The sequence below is a fragment of the Botryllus schlosseri genome, chromosome 16, assembly GCF_051294905.1.
Source record: "Botryllus schlosseri isolate E-star chromosome 16, Bs_hap1, whole genome shotgun sequence".
Taxonomy (NCBI): domain Eukaryota; kingdom Metazoa; phylum Chordata; class Ascidiacea; order Stolidobranchia; family Styelidae; genus Botryllus; species Botryllus schlosseri.
In genome coordinates, this window is record NC_137251.1 from 19,359,539 (window position 1) to 19,368,800 (window position 9,262).

Below are 9,262 nucleotides of genomic sequence, written 5' to 3' on the forward strand. Positions count from 1 at the left end.
TTAGTCACTTGGTTGCATGCTATTATTTCTTGACCTACCATCAAGATTGTCCGTATAGTGAGGAGTACAAGACTCCGAGTTGGTATTTCTATATGAGGCGCATCATTTTCCTCTGCTGTTCACGACTGTACTGTGGGGCCATGATTGTAAAGGGCGCCACTATATTAAAATCGATAAACGAAGTCACATTGAATCGCGCGCAGCGCAAAGAAAATTTCAAGATTGATTAGGATCTCTCAAAAAATCGAGACTCAATTTGTAAATTCAAATTGCATGTCGACGGCCGCCTGCACATACGGTACTAATTGAATTACTTGTCCACAAATTTCCCTTCTACGGCCGCAGGTTGGCCACCCTGGTTTAGTAGGTGACGAGATATAGCGTGGTTGTTCAACTGTGTGGCCTATTTTATCTCGATATTGAATTCATGCGGCCCGCGGCCACTACAAAATTTGAAAGTGGCCCGCGACCCGTTTCGAGTTGGCGACCCCTGGCATAAGCGATGTCTTACAAAAGCCTAGAAGTGTGTCGTGCTACAAGTCGACGGTTACGGAATCAAAAATATGAAATATCGGCCTAGTGTAAATGACCATTGTAGTCGACAAACACCATTATTACCACAAATGACATTAGGGTTGAGTACATCGTAAATGCCGATAATGCAAGTCTTCTCGCTTCGACTAACTTACGAGTAAGCACCACCCTCGCTCACTGCGCAGTGCGCATACATGTGCATTGTGCATAATAACGTACAGTCACTAAAATTTGACGTTTACGCAAGTAGCAGGGAATCTCTGAATACTGGGGCCGCGGGCCACATTATCATGTAAGACAGAAAACTGTCCGCGGGCCGGACAAAATCCCTTCGCGGGCCGGATCCGGCCCGCGGGCCGTATGTTGCCCACCCCTGCCCTACGGCAAAACGGGATTGCATTTAATTTGAAGAGACATGCGCAAATACGATGACAAACGCGTGTCACGGATTTGACTGCTTTGTAAATTGAAACGCCAACCGCCGCTGTCTACTCAGGCAAATATTATTATATGTGAAGGACCTTTATCTTGTGCATTACGTGCCGATTATATAAATTGCCAGTCGAACACCACCATTAGATTACAGAATCAAATGTTATTAATTTTCTGGATGGAAGCCACAATATAGCAGGATGTTGAGAGTTTAACATACATGTGCGGTCAAATCGCATTTAAAAGTAACGATACGCGTAAACACGTGTGAGCTTATACTACGGTCAAAAGCATATTGTCTGCTCATAAATATGCTCCTTAAGACACTTGTATTTTCCTTATATAAACAGCCAGAGGTGGTAATTTCATATTCAAATTGATCGGATGAACGCATAGCTAAGATGTGAAGAGGGGAATCACAAAATCAGTTCAGACTTCCGACGACTATACTGAAAACTTTCGCACTCTAGCCGTCACGAAAAATGTGCGCGTGTTTAGATTACGACATCTGTTATCGCCAATGTTGAAAGGGCTTGCTCGACAAAGTGCTGGATTGTCAATTTCTGTAAAATAAGCGAATTCAACGTAGCAACCGCATCGGCGTATCAAAGAACGTTTATCGGCAAACGTATAATTTCAATTATATATTATTCGGAGGGCGTATTATTGGAGAGACCTAAAACAGGTTGAATTGAGGTTTGTATAAAATATGGTTCAAATTATATAATAATATGTAATCCTCAATGATATTTTGGCGAAGATATGTACGTAAACATATGAAAAACCATTTGTTTGTAGAGCATCGCTCAAGAAATGCACTGCTCATATTAAAACACACCTCCCCTCTCTGGTAACACCAAAGATTTAGGGCCCGGGTTTTTTCCAAGATGTCGCAAGATCGCGTATTCATGCTGGCTCTATAATTTCGACTTGAATGGACAACGGGCTCGCCGTTGTAGCTGGGGTCGTGTTTCTTAAATTACTGTTATGACACACCTCGGTATGTCGAAGGAGATGCGTTCTCCTCAAGTATAGCCGCACGCCACGCCTCTGCCACACCAGGTCGAATCACCCAGATTCATAAGCTCATCCATCATAATAATCCATCGTAGTTCAGCAATTTACGATTTGAATGCGTACTATTAGTTTACAGCAGTATGGTGTGTAGCCAACTTTGATGTCCGAGTATGGCCGGTTTCACAAAGCCCCAACGTTACAATCAACATGTTCTGCAACGGCTACACATTTGACTGGAAGTCAGGTGAGGTTATCTCGGACAGGTGTTGACAATAACGTTCAAACTTTGGATTCTGACCTTTGTAACGTAGACGCGATGATGAGGTGACAATGACAATACTGCCTTCCTACATATTCGGTAAGGTCGCGGCAGACACTGCATTTTTGTGGCTACGAGATGTATAACAAACTATAACTAATGCAGCATTTCCAATGCGTTTCACTCGTGTACCGGTATGTAATGCCGGAATCTGTGGGTGTGGGGCTCAAACGGTTCGGTGCAACAGCAATGATTTGATGCGGTGACCCAGTGTGGCATCTTATAAAACTACTAGAGTACCCAGGAAAAGTAGAAGCACTTTGTTGCTTAGAACCTCCGGTGGTGGGCGTACAGCAGTTTGGAACCACTGAACCAAGGATTCTGAATATAAATCAACGAATTTGAAAACCAGCTAGGGACTTCAGGTTTATTCCAATATTTATAGATTGTACCGTTAGACAGGAAGAGTCATCTCATGCCAATTGCATGTACAAAGATCTGTAGGCCTATATTTTTTCGAATTTTGCACGAAGAATGTCAATACAGTACTTGACGGAAACAAAGCAATCGCGGACTTGACGAAAACCCACGTTCTTTGTCGCAACCATTACATGGGCTTGATGTAATCAGCTCTTGTGTCTCGTTACCAGCCAGCTAGCATGTGAGGAGTAAATAACAACAAAGACCTGCGCTACTGAGCTATGTTTTTGCACCTTCGAACTCACGAATCGTCAGCGCTGGGTGTTCCACGAACTGTTTCGCTGTGGAGGTTCCGTTACTGCTGGTGCAAAGATGTAGCGAATCACTACGCGATGCGGTCTAGTGTCAACAAGCGAGGCGTCTCGTTACACCACGCCCGCGAAATCATCAATCACGCCGCCGCACGATCGTTTCGAAGCACGCAACGACTTCTATCGATTTGGTAAATAAAAATTATGTGAATGCAGCAATGGCTTGACGCAATAGATGACTCGAGCGATTACACCAAGAACCGTTAACAAGAACTGCAACATGCAGTTACCGGGACGAGACGGCACTGATACGCAGAAAGCATATGAGAAATGCGTTGGTAAAACCCGGTGAATCATGGACTAAAACAAGTGTATCTCATATTATGTGTCACGCCGCAGTAAAATATTGCCCTCTACGCATCTACCAGTTACATGAGCGGTTGCGTTTACTGCTCAGAAAGATTGTAAAGGTAGTCAACACCTTCCTAGACGTACGGCTGCACCAGAAATATCCAGGGACGTGCAACAGAAACTTGATATTGCAACCGACGAACAAAATATTTGCAACGTTCCGAGGAATTTCAGCACGTCCTGTGGGAATGAGTCACCAATGTAAACAGCTGATTGTTGCAACGTCCGCGCAATATCATTCCTACTCCTGGAAGATCTATAGCGCCATCTATCGTACAATACTTGCGTTATTGCGAAGAGGGCAATGTATCATAAAACTTTTTAACACGGGAGTATCGACCACATGTAACGAAAGATGTAGCCAATAACGCACTCGTGCTTGTGTTGGTATCTTTATTGTTCATTTGTTCACTTTCAACGCCAAAATCAAGCTGGTGCTTAAAATACCGGATCAATAATAATTTTACTCAGCCTATATCTTTCGACAATACCTCGAACCGACGGATGACTTTTGATAGTAATTGCACACGACCCTATAAACCCCGACACAGCTCGTTTGAAGCCCTTGATCGATTTATTAGTCTGCGCTGGAGATTATCGGACACTGCTGCCCTACCTCGCCCAGACATTGCTTCATTGATCATTTGCCACCATCGTTTACATTTTATTTTTATTTTCCTTTTTTCAACTAACATTTTTTACAGCCAGACTGTACAGAGCAGGGGTGGCCAACCTTTTCAGCCAAATGGCCACATTCGATTGACGAACTATTGCGCGGGCCATTAGCCGCGCCAAGCGCAAAAATTTTTCGAAGTTCAGAGGTCAATAATATTGTCACTTGACTATATTGCGCGCCTGATGTATATCGCTGGGCTCAGTTTGCAAGGACTGGACTATTCGACGCCTGGACAATGGACATATCGATATCGAAAGCTTGGACCAACATGCGTCAATCATTTTGTGCCTAGGTTTCATAGTCGACGGTCTTTCTGCGAGCGCAAATGCAAGATCGCATATGTTGAACGACACTTTGTCTCGTAATCGCGAATGTAGTTAGACTCAATCTGATACATTATGCGTTCTTTCATTTTCACAAAGGGGTAACAATATTAAAAGCAAGAAATCGAGTGACAACATGTTGCGCGAAGCGATAAATCAATCGCAAATTATTCTGCTTTATTGTAGTGTAAAAAGATCTACTAAAATGTGACTGGCTTATGGATCTGCCAATGCGCCGGAACTGATATTTTAGTAATCATATCTCAAGTGTTGCGGCCAGACTAATCAAATTTTTGGTTGGCCTTGCAAGTTCACAATCTGTGCAATCCATTTTTGATAATATTACTAATTTCGGAAATTAGTCAATTACCTCGCGGGCCACCGGTTGGCCGGCCCTGGTATAGAGAGTCAAAGTGTACCAGTTCGATGCGGGTGTGATCAAACTAGTTGACCCTCAAGGTGGTATCGATCATCGCTATCTAATACCGAATACTGTACAATGTGCATGCATACTTTCTGTTCCACCATAATTGCCGCCTGTTGTTATGTATATTGGTTGGATGAAAATAAAGACACACACACTCTCTCTCTCTCTCCCCCTCTCTCTCTCGATCTGGTATATCTATTTCGCCTGCCGACACATGCTACTTCATTTTCATTCTTGCTCGTTTTATGTTATCTTACGTTACTTAATAATTCAGTGAACATACTGAAAATATGTCTCTTATCTGTATTAGGGCAGGGGTCTGCAATCCACGGCTCTTTTATGCCTCTGTTACGGCTATTGGAGACTTTCAAAGGAAATTTGAACGAAGAATAGTTACGAAATATGATTTATCAATATTTAATATTATTTACTCGACCGAAACCCCATTTTTGCAAACGACACTACTGCGTAGTACTATTCCGGTTAATCTTTAGCTTGTTTACGACATTGCATTTTCAAGTGATTTTGGCGTACTGCAGGATCAGTAGTAGCCTAAGTTCTCGGGCGTTCTGACTGTGAGTCGCTACGAACGAATCGCTTACTGCGTAATGTTTGATCCCATGTTCACTACATAAACATTGGGCCGCGAGGACTTGGGAAAAGAGTCGTTGAGATCACGGTTTTATCTGATATTCTCTCTAGGTTGTAACAACAAGAAGTCGCAACGCATGGTCACGCTGGATATGTGAAATGCATTTGTCGAAGACGAGATGCAGGGCCGTCTTACCAGTTTATATCAGTAGTAGCATTATATTACGATAGTGCTCAGAAATTTCCTCACAATAGGGCATCACCAACCGACATCTGGCGGTGATATCCTGGTATTCTTGGTAATCCTCTTCTCCTCGAACGACGTAAGTAACACATGCTTCTTGTCTTTACGATCAGAAAATGTTACACCAAGAGGAATTCGGCAAGATTGTTCACAATAGTACCGATACATGATTGTTACAAGTTATAGATTCATCACTTTTTAGGGATGAAATAGAGTTAGCGGCTCTTGCTTGGTTTTATATGATGGCAAATGGGTGCACATGGCTCTGTCTACGTTTCAGTTTGCCCATCCCTGTTCTAGGCCAAGGGGGGTGTTTGTTGAAAAGAATTCTGCAATTCGTTTAACTCATTCCTATCGTTTCATTTCATCGCATCTTGTGATCTAATCCAAGACTTTTTTAGCTAAGATAAATAATGAGGTGAGTCACAATGGTCTTATAAGTATAGGGTATAGGTCTACAGAATAGAACTTTCAGACAACCAACCAATAATGACGAGAGAATAAACGGACGATAGTGATCATATTAATTATAGCCAGCGAATGGAAGCGTGGGTTCGAATCCCACTTCTGACACCAATTGTTATGTTCTTGATCTTGTTCGAACAATAACTCAATACGAAGAGATTGCAATAAGAAATCAGTATATTATCAGTAGAATAACTTTACGGCAGCGACACGATCCAGAGTGCAGTTAAATGAAACACCAGTAGACAACAGAACACAGGGTATAAATACGAAGCACGACACACGAGGAAATAATGATTGGCGGTAATTACTAATCCTAGACAAATAAGAAACAAACGATACCAACGTAAAATGCACGAACATAACATTTTCATCCGCTCAAGACGCGCTATGTAACGAAACGAAATGAGACGCAATAAACTATTTACTAACAGATCAGGGGTCCTTAACCAGGGATACGAATTACTAAAGCAGTGGGTACGACATGCAGTGTGTCTTGCAGTTGTGCGATATTCAGGGATATATTTGTGAAGAATGTGTTACAACTTACTCTGTTATATGTCTGGAACCGGTTGATTGTATAAAGTGCCAATGTCATATCTTTAAGGCAGTGGTTCTCAACCGGGGTGCCGATGGGACTGCACAGAGGTGCCGCGAGAAAATGAATTGAAAAGTGGGTATCCGCAGACAAAATTGATGGCAATGAAAATAAAATAAATTAGGGATATCCAAATTCTGAGTAGCATCTGGGAGACTGAGGACCAAGAAAATGTCATTACCGACAATCAGGCCCTGATATTGAGGCTTGGCCGAAAGTGATGACCTTTTTTATCACCTTTTCATGGTACTTGAAGTGCAAGCGTAACGCGATGTATTTTTACCTTTCATAGGTTGCTGCGAGGGGGCTGGGTTGAGAACGACTGCTGTTTCGTGATCGATTCTAGCCGAAATGGGGGTGAAAAACATGAAATAGTTTACCATATTATCAAATTTGCCAAAATGCCGACAATCATCAAAGATTCAACTGAATATTAAATATATTTCGGAGTTTTAGGCTGAATGTACCGTTGTCTTCAACATCCATCGATAATAATAGTCCTCAGTGAGGATACATTACTAATTGAACGACCGCTAAAACAACGTAGAAAATATATCATCATTAAATCATCCATTAAACAAGCACTTAAAAATCTTTTCTACATTCTGATATATATCCCGATATGGAATCGGACATCTGCTGTGATGTATACAGTATACAAATAAACTGCGCGAGCCCCAGAAACTTTCACTCAATGGAGACTGAATAAAGCATCGGACAAAAAATTCAGGCCCCGCTTCGGCAAGGTTTATTTGTCGGAGGTCTTTTATGCAAGAAGTAAAGACCGATAACGTCAGCCGAGCTTGAACTTCAGCAGCAACAATACAGACAGAATCGCGAGAGAACGATGACAAAATATTGTGTGAATGGGGGCCTTCCAAAATGCGTAGCCTATAAAGCTAGGGTTACCATATTTCATGATCAGGAATGAAGGACACTTTTTACAAATCACAAAATTTAGATTATTGGACCAGAAAGCTGCTGATTCTAAATTTTTCACCGGAAATCCTGTTGTGTTGACTAAAAAATGTCATATTTCAGCAGTCCTAATCCCGTGAGACCCGTTCGAACATTCACATTACGTATTTCGCGTCATTTATGGCGTTTTTTAGTTGTGCCTGTCCATTATCCTAACTGTCAAAGCTATAAGGAGGACGAATTCTGAAAAAGGAAGACATTTAGGCGTCTTTGGAGTACATTTTCGATTTCCTGAAAACGAAGGACAAATGGTAACCCTCAAAGCAAAAGATCTATGAACATCACAGTATCCATTGCCGTGACGCAAATGACCTGCTGCATAAGCGATAAGCGCCAAAACAGTCTGCGTGCATTGAACAACATATTTAATAAATTTATATATATATATGTAGTGATATTATAGTATCGAGGCCCATATGACTGCAATTAAGCGTATGCCAAAGTATAGTTGTGTCGCTGCTGATGGAATTATAACCATATCAAAAACGTAAATGAGAATGGAATCCAGCAAATAAATGATTAATATTATTGACGTGGTAACTTCTCGGTACTTTTGAGAAATTTAGAATAACTTGCGAAGACGCAGAATGTTTAGAAAATAGGTTCAAAATTTGACTCCGAGCAGCTATAGTCTTTTTATATTTCTTAAACGACGTTTAGTCAAGTCAAGTTATTTGGAATACATGATTCGCGCTATGTGCGGTAGCCTAGACGGCTGAGGATTGATAGATAATTTGATTTTCAAGTTAGTAAGAAAAATAATTTTCCCGCAGAAAGAAGGTTCATCACCACGTGACCACGTTCGCGATCTAAAGAAATTTTTAGTTACAAAATAAGAAGCAGTACCCAATTGCAGCTACAACAATTGATCCTTATTCGATGCACGGTTGTGCGGTTGTTAAATATTTTGCACTGATCGTTGAGATTGTCAATGTAGAAATGTTAGGAATCAATTCTCTAAGAAGTGGGATAAAGACCATTATGTGTGACTCAATATATATGTGTACTGACTCAATTACATATGAAACCGATCTGTCAAAAAATGAATTCGGTGGAGAAGGTATTGTAAATTTATATACAACCCTGTATCCTTCATAATGTTGGCGTGAAGAGTGGACAGTTATGGCCTGAATAACGAAATCGCCCAACAAGCTTGCGATCGACAGTAATTCGAAACCGTCGACTCTACATAGCTTTTACATCTTATAGCAGAAAGTAGCAAAATTGACCTTGCCTATAGTTTTAGTTTAAAAGTAAGATACTGATTACTTGCACTCGAAGACTCTATGCCGGTAATTGATCTGCCTACGCCCATGGCACACGCAGTGCTGCATCATATTCAGTAACAGTCTGTATAATATGTAACGAACACACACCCATTGAAAGACTCGGTTGGGGTATCCTACCATATGTATGGTGCACCAGACACCAAAATTGATAAGCGTTATTGTTTTAAAGCTATTTATCCACCATAAAATAAGATTTAAAGAGCTCATCAAAACATTCTCTCAATTGGTTCTCGGTATGACACTCTTATAAGTGCAACACCCGTGACTTGGCTATTATAATACGCTAC